Source organism: Parasteatoda tepidariorum, chromosome 4 (assembly GCF_043381705.1).
Source record: "Parasteatoda tepidariorum isolate YZ-2023 chromosome 4, CAS_Ptep_4.0, whole genome shotgun sequence".
Taxonomy (NCBI): Eukaryota; Metazoa; Arthropoda; class Arachnida; order Araneae; family Theridiidae; genus Parasteatoda; species Parasteatoda tepidariorum.
Genome location: NC_092207.1, coordinates 72,179,292 through 72,198,536, shown reverse-complemented (window position 1 = coordinate 72,198,536; position 19,245 = coordinate 72,179,292). Strand labels below are relative to the sequence as shown.

Below are 19,245 nucleotides of genomic sequence, written 5' to 3'. Positions count from 1 at the left end.
CTTCCAAACCTTCTATTAATGTTATACGTAAAATAAAGTAAATAGTAAATTAAAGTTTGAGTGTTTTAAAGGTAAAAAATATTGATTAATTAATTACTGCTTTTATTACGCAACTTTAGTTACATAATTATTAGTTATGTGATGAAATTGTTCTTATTTTTTTATTTCTCTTTTTTTTGTTTAAATACATTCCGCCGTCTAACTCAATCACGCATTTTGAAGTTAAATTCAGAAGGATATGCATGTATCACAGGTCCTTCAGATACTCAGCACTGTAAGAGAGCATAATTAGCAATGGTGCAATTAGTATGTCAGTAAATGTATGACCAGACAACAATGGGCTGAAGATATATGTCATCCTTTTGCTTCATGTCTTATAGGGTTTCTTTTCTATATAATGAATATGTGCATTAAACACTTTCGGAAAATTGGTTTAGCTTCGAACCGTACTGACGGTATCCTGAACCACTATACGGGAAAAATTTACATACATTTATATATGGTGTAATATTTAACAATGGTTTGGCTAAATTTGAACCACAGTATCGTATTAATAAGTTTCATAAGAACGATGCAGGGCTTGACTCAGTCCCCCAGTTTTTAGAAAACATGAATGCTATGGTTTAACCATTTGTTGCTATGGTTTAACCACTTCGAACTGTGGTTTAACCATAGTTTGAAGAGCTAAAAAGTGTTTAAAAAAGTGTAGTAAATAAGTTCTAGAGTAATTTCCTGAAACACGTATGCATCAAAGTAGAATATTGCGACAATTTTTATTGCATGGTTCTCAGGGAAAAATAAAAGTATGGTCAAAACTGCTGGAAAATAGTAAGATTTACCGTGTTTCTAGATCTGTAGGAACACCTATAAACTCGATAATTTTTACAGAAGCGCTTTGGTAATGATTTAGGTAAAATTAACAATAAAATATTGCTTTACTTGATGATGAAATTTGGTAAATTTAATCGTATGATATTTTATATCATGGCATAAAAATTATTTATTCGGATAAATTTATTTTTCAGTTTTGAAATTTTTACAAAATGTGTGGTCATAAGAAATATAGTTTTTAAAATAAGAATTTATGGTAAACGTCCCATGTTTTGGTTTTATTAACCATTAATATTTTTTACCAGAAATGTTATTAAATAGAACGGTAATTTTACTAGATTCTTTTCCTCTCCTTGTTAACTGATTACTTACAACTGATTTATTCCTAACATTTTCCCCATGAGATGTTTGGATATCAGACATTTTGCTTTTGGTATTTCATGCATTACTATGAACTACAGTAATTATGTACTCTTCTACTAAAAGCTAAAGTATATGTTCTTGAAGTGCATTTTGTTGTGTAATGTATCTTGCTATTTGTATCATTATCAAGAAACATTCAACCATCTTTTTTCTGCTAATTTTAGAATTTATGCACATAAAATTTCTTATCTTAACAAGTGGATAAAGTATGTTTTTCTTTTCGTTTTTTTGAAATTTAATAACTGATCATCATTAATTATTTTCAAAGCTATTTGAATACTTATTTTTTATTTCCTAATTTTATTTACTAAAAGTTATTTTGCTAATTTTTAAAAATAAAACCAATTAGACATAGTAAATGCAATCATGATTCAAATTTTGTTACTTGAATTAGGAGGAATAAGCATTATAAAAAAATAATCAATAATAAGCAATTTGTGAAAAATGAACTTTCTTTATGAAAAGAGAAAATATTGTTACAGTAATTTTTCTTAAAGAATTTAGAATTTGCGATGCTATTAGGTTTCTTAATTAACAAATAACAGATTTTAACTGTTAGTATTTATAAACTTCAATTGCTTATTGTATGATAATTAATATTTGCCAATTATTTAAACTTATTATGCATTCTGGGTGTGAAAGTTTTACGGTGAAAATGATATGGAAAGTTTAATCGTATAACAGATTTTTAATAGTTAATTATCTTAATAATTAGAATTATTTGATAGTAATAATAGTAGCTTTTTAATTATCAATAGTTAAATATAGTTATTTATCATGGATATTAAAGTGGTTATTATCAAAGCTTTGATACATTCGAGAAAGAAACTGAAGCACTTAGATACCATTGAAAAAATTTGATAAGAAAAGTAAAAAGAAAAAGACAATGGGAACTTAGAACAATAAAGATTTAGGACAAAGAAAGCGAACATAAGTAACAATAACAAACCGTGAATATTGTATTCTATGGTAAAATATGTGTTTACATTTTACGAATTTGGCATAATAAATGAACAATTCATTTTCAAGTAGAAATCTAGTGAAGTACACCATAAAATGAATGAACACACAATTTAGAACCCAAAAATAATTTGTCGTATAAAAATAATTTTATACGACAAACGTAATTTATTTTCAAAAAACCAGGTATGATCCTCATCTCCATATAAAAATAATTCATGGACTAAATTCACAGTCATCATATCCCCATGTAAATTTTGTGAGTCTTATTATCAATAAATTTCTAGGATATTTGCTCTATAAATATTTAATATTTACACAACTAAATAAAAAAATTATTAATTCGCTCCTATAAATTTGCTAAAAAAATTTTTTTCTCTTGTTCAGTAAAAAATAAGTTTTAATAACTACAATTGATTAAATATTAATACAACTGATATAATAATTAATTATTCTTAATTTTTAAAAGCTACAATTTTTAAAGAAACCTACAAAGCATTGAATATTAAGTATAAATAAAAAAATATATTAAATAATTTTTTTAAAAAAAATTATTCATGAAAAATTGCTTATTTTAAAATTACTTCCTAAAAAATTTTCTCCTTGTTTCCCGTAAAAATATGCATTAAAAATTATAAAGCATTACTTGTTAGTTGCAAATGAACTTCATTCGAAACAAATTTCATTCATTTTCATTTGAAACAAATATAATAATTACTAACAACTGAAGTTTTAGACTAATTAAATACAATTCAAGAATTTTAATACTTATTTAGAAATACTTTCTAACTGCATCTTTACGTACTAATTACATCATAAAAATGAGCATGCGACAAATAAAAAGTGATACTAAAAATAAGAACTTTTTGTCCTTATTCAATAGTTAGCGATGCATTAAATTAATTATTTGTTTCCATGAATTAGTTGCAATCAATTAATCAGTTAACGATCGGTTAAGAAGTACTAATTTTGGAACTTTCAGGGTGAAATACGGATAGACTAAATAAGTCATAATCCAGCTAGTAGAATCAAAATTAATCGAAAAAGGCACTTCCTTTGATTATTAAAATAAGAAATTGTGCTTTTTGTAAATTTATATTTGAAGAAAAAATAATATGAATAAAATATGTAAACAATTCCAGCTAAAAAAGTGTAATTAAAAAGCAAAACTGAAAAGCACAAATGAATTTACTTGACAGTAAAATATCATAATATAATTATGTAATTTATTAATAATTTCATAAATTGTAGTTAAAAAAGAGTAATGAAAAGACAAAATAAATGATTATTAAAAACTTTAATTACAATTTTAATTTAAAATTATAATTTTAAATTAAAATAATTATTATTAAAAATTATTTTACTTATTTAACTATATTATTTTACTTAGTTAAAATCTAAAGCACACGTTTGTATACCTAAAATTATAAGCCTCCTGACTGTATAATTCGTATTTTGTTCATCTTACTATGAATTATGGCAATAAAATAAAAATTTGGACCTGTGAAATATTTTTTTTGCTATATTCCTTTATTCTTTAGTAGTGGAGAGGTTATAGATCATATTTTTTAAGCTATAGTGATAGCTTAACAAACGTTAAAAAAATATCCATTATTACTCTTTTTGTTTCTTTTTGTTTCTTTTAAGTACTTATAAAAAAACTACTTTTTTGTTAGCTATCCTCAAAAATGCGTGGTATGTTTAAAGTAGGAAAGCAGGATCAAGTTATGTAAGTACATGAGAACAAATACGGAAGATGATGGGGTCCAACTGCCATTACATCAATACCCCTTTTAAGGTCACGACCTCTTAGAGTTCAATTCTAATAGCGGTCACATTAGACCTTAATGTAGGAGAGATGCGACTTTCCTATGTCTTCTTTTTTGTTCCGCTCTTCAAAGCATGAAATTAAATAAAAGAATCGTGGACATTGGGCTGTTATAAAAAAAAATAGCTCTTCTTGGGGGAGGCTACTTCAGTATCTGTATACTTTGCTCTTTGGTTATAATAAAAAATATTATTATAATCAGAGATATAGATGTAGCAGGTTTGAAAAATTCAGTTCGTTGTAAATGTCTCCGGAATTTTTAAATGTAATTTTTTTTGCAACATTTAGTTAGGAACTTATAACATAAAAATCGCCTCAGATCTAATTGAGGAAAGAATCCCAGGAGAAAACTTCCAAGCGATGTTTAGTATTTTAACCTACATTTAGTTTCTTGACTATATTTATTTTCTGACCTTTAATTTCTTGACAAAAACAAAAACTTAAAAATTTTATAATAATTTAAGGTAAGTTAATTATTTCTACACAAAAAAATTATAAAATATTTAATTATTAGGTTTTAATTTACTTGCTAAAAATTACAAAAGCGAAAATATTATTTCTTTAAAATTTTCTTTATAAAATTCAAACAATAATTTTTCTCTTTAAGTTTTATTTATTTTAATTTATCGTATCAATTAAAAAGTAAAAATTTCTTGTTAAAATTTACTATTAACTTATGATAAATTTTAAAAAAATACCGCAAAAATATTATTATTCAGTTTTATTTTATTCGTTTAAAGTTACTAAAGAGTAAACTGCAAAAAACTGTTTGTTAGAAGCAGCAGTTAAACAAAAATAGTAATTTTTCGAACGAAAAAAAGTTATTTTATATTTAACTTAGATTATTATCAATTAAAATTAAATTAATTTCAGTTTTGCAAACAACGTAACGTGTAGCTCTGAAGTTCGTTCAAAAATAAATACGCTTAAAGTTTTCAATTTTTATCTGAAAAAAATATTTTTTTAATACACAGGACTCTGTTCTACTTTTCAAAAGATCGTCAGTTTGCATTCATATTGTAAAAATGTAAAATTTTTAACTTCGCACGTAAAATATTAAATACTTAATTTTTAAGTTTATTTCAAAATAAAAATGCATTTTTAAACAAAAATATATCAGGAAAATGTTATTAACAACGCTATACTTTTTTTAAATGTTTACATTAAAAACGTTTTTTTTTTTTCAATTCAATTTTTCAATGTCTGATAAAAAGCTATATTTTTTCACAGAACACAAATTTAAATTCCTCTTTCTTTGTTCATTTTTAATCCATATGCTTAACTTTCTAAAAATAAAACAGTGTAATGTAAAAATATCACAAAATCGCAATCCCAAAAATTTAGAAGTATTTAATTCGGCTTTATGTGTTTAACATTTCATGATACGATAGCACTAAACATTTTAAAAAACAAGTAAATTAAGCACCTTACCTGTTAAAATTAGTTTAGTTTTCAATCATATTTAAAAAAAAACCGCTACGATCTAAATGAAGAAGGAACACTGAACAGAACTAAAACCCATTTGAACCTCCCTCGTTTTCTTCCTTAACTTTTCTACAGCCCAAACTATATGACGTCAAGATCTGGATGGAACAATAAGGACACCGTTTCCCCTTGAGGAATTTTGCAGATGGAATGAAATCTTCGAGAGGTACTCTGATTTTTTCCCTCGAAGATTTTACAATGCCGTCTACTGTAAATAGCCTATGGCATTAATTGTATGTCTCTGATATTTACTTTAAAGTATAGAATAATGGATGACCTTGGATATTTGTCTACAATAGAGATAGTAAAAGTTTTTGAGAATATTTCAATAGAGCTCATTAAATCTATTGCATTTTTCATAAGTGATTAGGACATCTATAATGTAAGATAAAATTAATTAGTGCCTTTTACTGTTTTTTACGAGTGCCAAAAATAATATTTTAAAGGTCTTAAAAACCTAAATATTATTTTTTCCTTAACTAATTGTTTAATGAGAAACTATAATGATAAAAATAAATGATTTGATAGATTATAGATAAATTTTAATTGTAATACATATTTATGAGTTTTAACTTTCACAATATAGAATTCAAGATAAAGATATTTTATACGCAGTGAGACAGTTGTAGATATTAAAAATGAGAAAGTTGAAGGAAAAGGGTTTATTTTTAAATTTTATTTCATTGAATTGGAGGATTCTGCGTGTTTTAAACGTATTTATAATTGCTGCAACGTAGTGAGCAAAAACTCTAAGTGCAAATGGAAGAAGTAATTTTTTAAAAATCTTCATGTAATTTTAACAGAAATTTCAACAGAAATTTCGTACCATGTATAGTGAAACCTCTCGGTAACAACCACTATCTGTTCCACTGTAAAATGGTTATTAATGGAGGTTGGTCGTTCTTAGAGGTTACCTCCATTAACTTCAAAATCTTATTAAAGGTTCATGATTTTTCGCAAACGGTTTTAATTTTAGTTGACATTTTCTTGGTGCGGAAATGTCACTTATGCTGGCGTCATGAAAACCGGATAAATGAACAAAATTTAGCGTCAATAAAAATTATCCCTGCTCATAAAATTAAGTGCAAAAACAAATTCACCAATAATGAATGATAGAACTATTTTAAATAAATAAACAATTACGTTTTTTGTTTAAATTTGCATTTTATGTAATAAATTAAAAGTTGAGACGAGTTTTCTTAAATTTTTTTATTTATTTTTTTGAGATGCTTAGTTCTTTGTTCTAAGATAACTTTTTTTTTCTAAATTAGCTTTCAGCTCTAAAAATAAATCATTGATAGGATCGTTTTTAGTACACTGTGACTGCAACTTGAGTTTATAGATCTCCTTCAGAGATCTAAAAAGAAAGCTCTCTAAATAACTACCTCACACAAATACTTTGAATGGATTTAATCTACTTATTTGTTTTGTTGATATTTTTTGCTTTGATATTTTTTTCATGTTTCCATATTTGGCCTTTTCCGCATTTAGCGAAAAAGTTTGCCCGGTCGCTGGGAGTGGTTTTGATGGTCTCTTCTAAATATTTCTTCAACTCAAAGTATATGGAAAAAATTCCTTGCCTCCCAAAAGTGGTCGTAAATAGAGGTGGTTGCTACACAGAGGTGGTCTTTAATTTAGGTTTTACTGTATATTTATGAAAGCGTATAGTGCCGCATAATATATTTAGCACTATCGCTCTATATTGAAAAATCTCAAACGCCACACTGTTTTGCTGCAAAAATACTACTAGACTTAGAAATTGAAAAAGCAAAGATGTATAGAAAAATGTTCACAAATGTACGATGATGTATTAAAAAAAACTACGATTCGGTAATTAGTTCGAGAATTATCAACTGTTAAACTCGCTTGTAAGAAAACCAAGCAGGGACAGCGAGGGATCAAAGCTCAGTGGGATCTACAGCCCACTGAGTTGTAACAACAGCGTCTTTTTTCTTGAAATTCTAATGTGGTCGGAAATTATTGAAATTTTAAGTTCATTTCACGCGATTTTTTTGTCAGTTTTGTTTCTTCAATCAATGATTTGTTCATTAAAGGAGAAAATTTTATCTCTCACAAGATCTTCATTTTATAAAAGCGTATGTTTGTCTTAATGTCAAAAATAAAATAAAATATTTGTAATAAGAGAGTGAGTGATTAAATAGTGCCTAATACATTCATATGGAGATTTTTAAAAATATAAAAGACATAAGGAAGTTAATAACAGTTACCATTATATGATAAGAGGTAAATTTTATATATTTAATGCTCTTTTATTTCTTTTTGTGTTTTATATACTGTATTAAGAAAGTTTAAATATTTTTTTCAAGAAGAGTTGATTCTTTTTTTAAATTCAGGGAGTTATTCATTTCGTTACGATAAACATATCAACGAATTGTTCTTACGTAAAATTATAATAATCATACATTTTATGAGCAAAATGAACTTTTTTCTTTTTTTGAAAAAATGACTTTTAAGGGAAGAAAAAAAACAATAATGAATGAGAATCAAACAACGGGGATGGGGAGCGGATCTTCCCAGTATATTTAAAAAGGAGCAAAATGATGCTTTTTTGCAACTAATATGCTATTTTCATAACTGCTGTGTGTTTGCAACAGTTACTCATGTCTGTTGGGTCTAGTTTAGCCTATCTAAAGTCAGTGCAGTCTACGCCTATTTTGAAGCCAGTTTTGTGGAAATAAAAAGCGTTTGCGGTCTAATTTTTTAATATTTAAAAACCTACTCTAATGCTGCATTACCTGGATTTAGAAAAATTTGCAAAAACTGAGTAAAAGGCAGTGATTTTGTTAAGTTTCATCCAGTCACCAAATTGGAAAAACGTCGCCTAATAAGCATTTTTAAAAAAAGTTTAATAAATTTCAAAATATTTAAGTTTTTCGTCCCAGATAATTTTTCATGGTATCCCAGATATTCTAAAACCCAGATAACTTTTCATGGAAAGATTATATATATAGTTTAAAATCAACGCATTGCTTCAAGTGGGAGGCACTTAAAATGTGTTTTAATTTTATTATTTTTTTTTCGTTGGTGACAGAACTTCGAAAAACAACGTTATGAATATTACTAACGCATTCTCGAGGTAAAATAATCATGAAATTCTTATGAAAATTTCCGTAAAAGTTTCACCATATACCTATGGGATGGTGTATATTCCTAATATATGCAGTCAACAAGAATTAGGCGGTGTAAATTATTTCATGCTGCAAACGCATAAAATGCAGCAAAAATGTAATGAGATTGTCTTGAAATTCAAACTTTAGAGCGTTCCGCACCCTACTCGCTTCGCTCATCAACCTTAGTGCTTCCGTTAAAGTGAATAAAAATACTCCGAATTTTAAGCTATAAAAGTCTTTGTTCGCTTAAAAAATTGTTATCTTTAAATAATGAAATTTAAATTTTTAACATGGGTGGTTGAATAGTTGCTGAACATGAGAGCAATGATAATTAAAATTTAAAACCTTACTTATTTTTATTATTATTTCAACATATTCTACAAAGCAGAAAACTGCTTAAATAATTCCATTCAATTTTTGAATTTTTTGTTTAAAAATTAGCATGCTATTAATTTGATGCTATTAATTAATTTACTTATTAGCATGCTATTATTTAGATCTCTATTAATCAAAATAAAAAAAAATATTTATTCAATAGATATTTAATGATTATCCAAATAAGCAGCTTTCGAATATTTTACTTTAAAATATTAATCTATGGAGGTAAGACGGTTGCTTGATTTATTCCAAAAAATGAACTTATTCAATGAAATTAATTAAAAAAAAGAAGAATTTTTAAATTATAAATTGTTTTAAAATATGACTTTAATTACATAATCTTGCAGTGAGATTTTCTCAAATACATTTTTATTATTTTTAATTCCTGTATTATTTCTGATTCAGTCTTAAATTCTGTATTATTTCTGATTCAGTCTTAAATTCTGTATTATTTCTGGTACTCTATTAATTTATAGTATATTATTCTATTCTATATTATTACATTTCAGTAAGCATCCATTTAAGATCTTACCCAACCAGTGTTTTATTCTGATGTGCTGAAACATTTTTCAGAGCTTTTAACAGAAGACAAGGTTTACGTAAACATTCAGTAAAATTACGGACAATAAAATTTTATGAGGCTGATTTATAAGGCTTAGAACTTTTTAAAGAGTTGAGCACAAGAAGATTTGTTCTGCTTTGTCAAGTAGCACTGATTGAGGCACAAAAGCAGGCTGCGAAGTAATTGAATTTGGTAACCGCCAAGAAGCGCCGATAAACTTACATCCTTTCACATCTTAATCGTAAAAATTTTCTTAAGAAGGAAACAAAATATACCTTAATTCATACACGAAGAAAACAAATCTGGTAAAATTACAGTGCTGTATTTTCTGGTTAAAAGACAACAACATTTCTGGTAAAAAACAACAGTGTTCTGATAAATAAAATCAAAATATATGGTATTTAAATCAGTCATTTGATAATATTTTCGTTCAGACGTTCGTTCTCCAGATCAAAATACACCTGCTATAATATTCTGCTAGTTTTTGCTACATTTTTTCTTTCTTTCTCAAAGTGGAATTAAAAAAGAACATAATTTAATATTATAGATTCAAATATTGTATATTGTGATTCGTAAGTAATCATATATTAACGATAAATTTATTATTAAAACACTTTTGTATCATACAATATTTCGTTGATTAATCAATTTTGAATTTATTTCTTAATAGTCATTCATTGAAAGTGAATTAAATTCGAGCACAGCTAATTTCTAGTCCCCCAGAGGACTGTATAGACACGGTTCCCTGTAGAACACCGAAGTCATGCATTACTGGCTGTGGTCAACGAGGGGGTGGATAATCACTGTCCACGTAGGGACCGGACTGAGTAGGAATTAGCATGCGTAGAACTCGAGGGATCGCGGTATTGTTCCTCGTTAAACTGTTCTACCATAAAGTGCTTGACTTGGCGCGGAAGTCATCAGGTGACCAAAACGGAAGTGCCATATTTTCAGCAGGTGATCAAAATAGTGATGACATGACTTCGGATCATCCTCAGGAATGTTTCTCAAATCGTCGTCAATAGCCAATCGCCAATTTTTTGTTAAGAAATGATCTCTAATTACTTATGAAGAATAAAGAAAGGAAAGTAAGTTAATGAAGTTAATGAAGAGTTAAGTAAGCTAATGCAAAGTATGTTAATAAAGAAATCCAAATTACACTAAAAATGTATGGTCTAGACTACCAGACTGTTCTGGCTCTAAGCGAACACCAAAAAACTCAGTAATTTTTACCGTACCACTTTGGAATAATTTTGGTAAAATGAGCACTGAAATATAGTTTTATTATATGTGATGAAATTTATTACATGTGCAAGCATTATCATGGTACGTTAGAGCTAAAATAAAAACCATTTATTCGACTACATTTATTTTTCAATTTTGTATTTTTTACTAAATGTGTGGTAATAAGAACTATAATTTTGAATTACCTGAATTTTCTGTAATCCGTTGCCACATTAACGGAAAAATTACGAAATGAATAGTTTAAATACCATATATTTTGGTTTTATTGACCAGAATTATGTTTTTATTTACTAGCATTGTCACTATTATGGTATATTGCTGTAATTTTACCAGAATTTTTTCTCAGTGTATTTAAGGAAATTGCTTTTTTATCGAATGAATATAAATATCAAAAAAAAAATCTAACAAATGCTTCATACGCAGTGATTCTTTTCAATATTTACTGATATGTGACGTTCTCACGATTGTGTATGTCTACCGGAATTGAATAATCTCTTTAATCCGTTATTACCTTTTGCAGTAAACTGACGTCAAACGGTTTAATAATCAAAGAAAATTCACACGGTAGTGGAAGGAATTACATAAAGTGCAAATTTCACCCTTGTGGGTATTTAAATAAATAATTACATTCAAATTCTTCTCGTTTTTATAATATATTTCTTAGTATGTTGCTAACTGATCCATCACAACTCCTTATCAAAAAGTGCATCACATTCTCATGGATTACTTATTAATGTTACAATTTCTTTTTTCCTTTTTTTTTTCCTTTTATCTGCATGGCGAAAGAAATTCTAGTAATATTACTAATTATGGTATCGACATTTCTGGTAAAAAATCAAAACATAATTCTGAAGAAAATATTTGTTATTTATAAACCATTCATAGGATGACGGTTTATCGGAAATTTTAATTTTCAAAATTATAGTTCTTATAATCAAACATTTAGTAAAAAATACAAAACTGAAATTTCAATTTAACCGAATAAATGGTTTTTATTACATGCTGTAAGTAATAATTATAAATTTCCCGAATTTCGTCAAAATTACTAACGTTTATCACAAATTAGAACACTATATTTTATTCTTAATTCAACCAAAATCATTACCAAAGCATTTCTGTAATGGTTACCGAGATTTTTGATGTTACAATAGAGCCAGAAACACAATAAATTTAACTATATTCTTGTAGTATTGACCATATTTTTTTGTTAGTGTGGTGAATCTCAGCATTGTAGAAGTTTCCGAGTCGCAGTTATGCACTAAGTATGCTATCATTCTAAACAAAGAAATAACTTTTTAATTTAATTATTTCGCATCACAATTTGACTGGTATTTAATTTGAGTTTTTTTTTAAAGTATATTTACTTTATTTTAACTTCAAACCTTATTAATTATACTATAATGCTCTATTTGATAATCCCTGCATTATTTTATAAACTCATTTAAACTTTATTTTTCGGCAGATAGTTGTTTTCACTTCTATATAAGTTATAAGCTACTTTTACAACGATAAAAAATACATATTTGAAAATATACGAATAATAATTGCCCGGCCGAGCGGTATCGCCCGCCAAACGCTATGCAAAGCGTGGAGGAGCGGGTTCGAATCCCGCTGTTACCCTGGGTGTATCTTCGTGCTGTAATTCTCTGTATTGTGCTATCTGTCCTTCTATTTGAAAAAGGTTTATAAGCCTAAATTGAGCACTCAAGTCTTCAAATTTATGTAAATCCAATTACAATAACAACCAGTACATGGCTGATATGCATTAGTAGCTTAAATGTTACTCTACAGGGCTGTTTTAAACCGGCTGTTTTAACGGCGGGTTCGAATCCAACCACTACGCTGGATGCATCTATTATTAATATTTATGAGATTTTTATAATTTTTATCAGATTTTTATAAGATCATTACGTCAAATTTTTTATACTAAGTCGAAGAACAGATTGCACAAGACAGTAAAAGACATCACAAAGCCATGTCAAGAAGTGCGGTGGGATTCACGCTACAATCGATGCATCTTTGTAATGTCTGTTAGTGACTTATGCGATCTGTTCCTTAACTTAATAGGTACGGAACGGTATTTTAATTTACGTAATACTAGCACTGCACAATGGGTTATTAGCGATGATCTGGCAAACATCCTTTGAGGATGATCCTGAAACAGCATACATACGTCACAAAATCCTTTTCCCATCTCAAAATTTCATGCATTTCAAGTAATTACTTCAAAATCTGTTTTCAGTTACTATTTAATTTTTATTATTGACAAGTATTTGCATCTTACAATAAACAACATAAACTATAATTTTCTTTATAAAATAATTTAATTTTGAACTGAATAGTATGGCATTCAACTGAACAGTATGGCACTTTATTATTTTTAGTGTACAAAATTATACTGTTTTAAATGTATATTTATATTTGCAACTCATATTATTGCGTTAGTGCATTAGTCTAGGCACTAAAATGTCATTGTAAGGGGCCTAAGCTGGGCATTTGATAGCTGCTTGTAACCCCCCACACCTAACCGGGAAGTAAATGCTGCTACTAGTTAATGCCTGTAATATTGCCATCAGTGCTGTTGGTCAGAAAAAGTAGAGCATCCATGACTCTATGGCTTACAATGTGCTGTTAAGGGAATATTCAACTTTTTGTTAATATTCCATAATTTTAAGTTGTTATTATTCATTTTTCCTACAAAAGCATATATAAGTATAAACTGAATTTCTTTTATAATAGTTGAAAGTACACTTTTTAAAGTGTAGTAAAATGAATTTTGCTTCTTTCTAAAAGTAAAAGTTAAGTTAAAACAATAAAACAATAGACCAGAGAAAATTTTTAAAAAAATAGAACTCAAATGAAGCGTAATGACTGCTCTCATTTTCCGAATTATTCAAAATTTTTAACGATTTAAAAAAGGGAACGATATATATNAATGCATCTTTATAATGCACTTTTTCAATGCCTGTGATGAAATTCATATTTTAGATTCACAAAAAGTGTATCAATTGCCTGATACTCTATCCCCGGAGTTTTGTGTATATATATATATACAAAATTTAAATGCAAAAATTATATATTAATACATATTTTATAACACATATTTAAAATAAATTGCTTTAATTCAAACTAAAAAATTTCTACATGCCTTAATTTAATACATTAGTCTATCTTAGTTTTGAGTGTTACAATATTTAAAATGCAATATTAAAAAACATTTTTATATTCGAAATATAAATATTTTAAATAAATTTGCAGAAAATTATTTAAAAAAATATGTGTATATACTTTAAAAATTAAAATTTTAAAATGAAATACCAAAAAAAAAAATACTTTTGCTTACCTAGTTTCTCGAATAAATGTGAATTTTAATATAAAGCTCCGTTTGCCGGCTTCTTGATAGTCAATATTCGATGTTAATTATTTTCTAATAGGCCGGTATTATCGACCGGTAATATTTGCAGTTGAATGTCCACTTACAAATGACGAAATCTTTCATGCAACTTTGTTCCGTATATTCTGCCTTCTTCTTTGAGGGAGGGGATAAAAAAATATAAACAAAAAGAAAAAAAAATGCTTCGAACATCCGAGAACTTGTTCTATTGGACAAACATTTATGTCCCAATGCTGGTGAAGGTAGGCCGAGGCCGCCTGCGGGCTCTTAACTTGAACTTGATTAGACGTATATAGCAGCGTACGGTATATTTGGTTGTTTTGGTTTTGTTACGTTTCTCCCTAAATGAGGGAAGGTCATAAGATGAACAATTTGTTACATTTTGTCGCTTTTTTTTTTTTTTTAAATTTGTTTACTTGATGGCGTGCCGGAGAAATCAGGTCGAAGTAATGGTATTTCGAGAAGATGCTGTATACTGGAGAACTTGATGATATATTTTCATTCCATGTGAAACAAACATCTGAAAGCTGATTGTCACTTTCACGCTTCGTATTCAAAGGGCGTTCTAAACAAAAGAATTTTTCATTCACTGTTACTTTTATTCAATTATTTTATTAGAATTATCCTGTTATTATTATTCCTATTCATTTTTTTCAGTATTATGCAATCGTTTATATTTTTCATTTTTATGAGTATTATTCCGTTATTATTATTATTATTATCATTATACATATTTTTTAACTTTCATATTGCCATAATTGAGTAAAAAAATTGTAATGTGCATTCCGCAAAAATCGAGTTTCGAATCGTTTCTTCGGGCATAATTCAACCAATTTCCTTTAAGTTTTATATTTTGTCACATGAAATTACCTTTTTTGAAATGATGAAGAAAATTTTATACTTGACTATTCAATGTTTTTGCGACTATTATTAAATAAAGTAATGAAAGAAAAAAATAAATAAGTATTAAAAATTGTTTTTTGCATGGAATTATCTATGGATAAACGAATTTCATAATTGTGTGGAAAACTTTTTCAGTTCGTTTAAAAATAGAACAAGGGGACCCTAAACGCATTGCTGACGTGAAATATCCTCAGTGGTAGACGGATCAAGGGTTAGAGTCCCTTTGCCGTCAGGCTTACTGTTGGAGGTTCTCGCGGTCTTCCTCTCTATGTAGCGCAAATGTGGGTTAGTTCTATCAAAAAGCCCTCCACTGAGGCAAATTTCTCCCAATACTTGATCCAGGAGTTCCCTTGTCTTCTGGATTAGGTTCAAAATTACAAGGCTACGAAGTTGAACTTTAGTAAACGTAAACTCAAAAATTGGGTCTGCTGTTTAACGACAGTTATACATTTATAAAATATGAAATATTTCTTACATTTTATACGTAATGAATCAAACCTGCAGAAAAAAGAGTATGTTTGTTCAGAGAAAGCAAATTTTTGTGTCTGAATTCGTAACTTAAAATATCGTCTGTGTGAATTAATTAGCATATTTGAGGTCAGCCTCTTGGACTATTAAGATTGATTCCTAGTGTATGAAAATCTGATCAATATTCAGGGTGCACTTCATTTGTGAAATTCAGAAAGTTTTGGATTGATCAAGCCTTAAGCCATTGACTTTTTTCTTAAATCTCAGTTAAATGTTTTTAGCAAAATTTTTATGTATACTTTTTTTATTTATTCTTAAAGATTATTTCGAAATGCTTCTTTTTTACATTCGGCAATTTTTACAACAAGGATCAGTAAGCATTCTATAAAAAAAGTTTGTTTGTTTTTAAAATTTTCAACAAATTACTTTCGTTGTTGCATGGGCTCAGTCAACAGCATTAATGTCCAATATTACAAATTTTAAATGAAAAGTTAGTTTAAGGTATTTAAAGGAAATTTTTGAAATTTTTTCGTGTTGATTCCTGTCCCTAAATAGAATTATAAATTTCATCTGAAAATTTAACAGTGAACTACATTCAAATTTTGATCCTAAGCTCAAAGCTAAAATTTTGTTATGCTGCGACTTCTAGAAAATTGCCCTAACATGATTATTGTTTTTTGTATTAATGCTTCAATAGATATTGTTCGAAATAAATCAAATTCTATTTAAACAAAACCGAACATAAAATGTGTTTTTATTTAATTTATAATTTGTCATTATGACACTTTACATTAATAAAATATTAGTAAGTCGCAGTACTTAATATTTAAGGGAGAAATTCTAATATTGTAATATGAAATAATGTTTAAGTTTTACCAAAATTGTTTTTATAGAATTTAGGAATATTTATATAGAGTTTAGTGAAAATACCGAATTCAATTTAAACAACATGGGGCATAAAATATGTTAATATGTAAATTATAATTTGTCATTACGCTACTTTATATTAATTAAATATTAATAAGTCACATTACTTTAAAATGCTTAAAAAAGAAACTTTAATAAAGTAATTTGAAATAATGTTTAAGTTTTACCAAATTTGCTTAAATATAATTTAGAAATATTTATGTAGAATTTAGTTCTCTAGACTTCGTCATCTTTGTTCATTCACAGAGAAAAAGAATATGTCAAAACTACTAGAATAAGGTAAAATTTACTGTGTTTTTGGCTGAATAATAAACGAAAAATCTCGGTAATTTTACCGAAAAGTTTTAGTAATGAGTTAGGTAAAATTAATAAAAATGCATGTGCTTTTATAATATGTGATAAAATTTTGTAAATGTGGAAAAAACTGGAAAATATTTTCATGAAATCTTAGAGCATGGAATGAAATTCATTTATTGGGGTAAATTTACTTTTCTGTTTTGTATTTTTTTACAAAATTTATTGTAAAAAGATCTTTAATTTTGAAAACCAGAATATCTGATAAACCATTATCAGATATCGGAAAGGAAAAATTACCAAATGAATGACTTAAATACCGTATATTTGTTTTTATTAACCAAAATTATGGTTTGTTTGTTTTTTACCAAAAATGTCATTAGCATATACAGTATAGTAATTTTACCAGAATTTTTTTCATGGTATAGTAATGTGCTTATCTAGTTCAATTTAAAACATTCGTTTTATAATATTCTTCTATTTATTCTTCGTAATGTATCTTTATTCTTTATCTTTTTAAATAAAATAAATCGAATTGGTTGATTAAATTTTAATTTAAAGATAATGAATAAAAACTATCTAATTTCCATTATTTATTAATAAAAGTCGTATTTCTTACTTTAGTGGTTTTAAAATTTTTGATTAAAAAACAGTCCTTAGAGAAATATGTAGCTTGTCAATTAAAATATTTTTACTAAATAGGTATATAAAATTTTAATTGCATTTCTTTTTAATGATATGCTCAATAATAGGGAAATCGCAATGCTCATCCAAACTGACAATTAACAGTTAAAGTTGGAAAAATGATGAAATTATTTAAAAATAATAAGATAATTAACGGCCTAAATAGTAAAATCCTTGCAACGAGAAATGAATGATGAACGTAAATAGCTTAGGATTTCATAAGAATTCATATTTTTGTTAAAAATATCTATTTTTTGCGACATTTGAAAAAATAAATTTAAGAAATAAATACTATTGAATTAAAATAAGAACTAATATGCCTTTTTAAATCTGCATAGATTTATTATGAAAATATAAATGCAAATAAAAACAGTTTAACATTTTTACAAGCTATTATGGTATTTTCGATTTTTTTCTCAAAGCGAATAAATGTTTAATTTTTTTAGTTTTTTTTTCAAAAATCGCTTATTTTTTTCAAATATATGAGTTTTGTTGCAATACTTGGATTATACATAAAATGAAAGGCGCATGATAATATCAATCCAAAAAATTTTCAACATTTTTGCAATTAAGGTATCTTTATTTATTTTCTGCAAAAGAATACACGCTTCAATTTTTTTAAATAAATTTTTTAGTTATTTTTTAAAAACTGCTGATTGATTAAAATGTGCGAGATTTGTTACAAGATTTGGATTACGTCTTCCTAAAAATGAGTCAAACATTATAATGTAATTATTAAATGTAATGGAATAAATATAATGTAATATAAAATTGGTAGATTAAGGAAAAGATAAGAAGAAAAATTATTAATAATTTTTCTTCTTATCTTTTCATTATTCTATAATTTTTTCCATGTTTTTATACTTTGTTTATGTCTGTATTTATATTTATGCACTTATGTACTTACTTATATGGATAGATAGATAAATAGATAAATATATTTTTAGAAGAAAAATCATTCGTTTGTTTTTCGATTGAAATTTTTTCTTAGGACAAAAAACGGCAAATTAAATAAAACATAACAAAATGTGACAAACTCGAGTTGTTGAAATAATTTGAAATGCATTCAGTTATTAGAAAACAAATGTTTTTTCGTTTTTTTTCAATTCGGTTTGATTGTTGCGTCTGTATTGAGAAAATGAAGACATACATGCTCTACCGTTACAAACTATATAAAGAAATGGAATAATGCACTGTCATACGTATGAAATTTGAAGTTGATTTTTAAGAAAAAAACATTGTGTGACGAGAGGTAGAATTAGATTAAAGTGTGGTGGTCTTACCCTAATTTATTATACTTTAATACTTACTTTCAGAAATATCGGTTCGATGTAGATTATATCCATTATATCCTTTGTGTAACCATAATATCCATTAAGCTTGTCTCATTCCTTGTAAGGCTTTATTGTGTTTCTGCTCAAGTTTTAAAAAAAAGTCGTAATTTAAGAATACACAAAAAAATGAATCTAACATTAAGGAATCTAAACTTTGATTCGCTCTTCTGATTGAATCGGGACCATATTTCCAAGTTTGCAGTCCCCTGTACTTTGGGGATCAGAAATACGAATCTGTCGAAAAAATCACTTTTATTCATAAAACGTACGTTTTTGTGTCTGCTTTCGTAACTTAAATTACCGGCTGAGGTAATTAATTAGCATATTTGAGGTCACTTTTTCGAAACATTAAGATTGAGTCCTAGAACGAGATTATTCGATCATTAGATCAACTATTA

General features: G+C 27.1%; 1 protein-coding gene across 2 annotated transcripts in view; it reads right to left on the bottom strand.

Moving 5' to 3' along the window:
* LOC107446178 (very long chain fatty acid elongase 7) overlaps positions 1 to 14,446 on the bottom strand; it is a 42,625-nt gene extending 28,179 nt beyond the window's left edge. Inside the window, exon 1 of one of the 2 annotated variants that reach the window (XM_043048011.1) lies at positions 14,187 to 14,446. The gene's annotated coding sequence lies outside the window, so the exon portion shown is untranslated. Of the gene's footprint in view, positions 1 to 5,473; positions 5,727 to 14,186 lie in introns of those variants that run through there. The other variant, XM_016060752.3, reaches the window with a different exon arrangement.
* Positions 14,447 to 19,245: the final 4,799 nt, after the last annotated feature.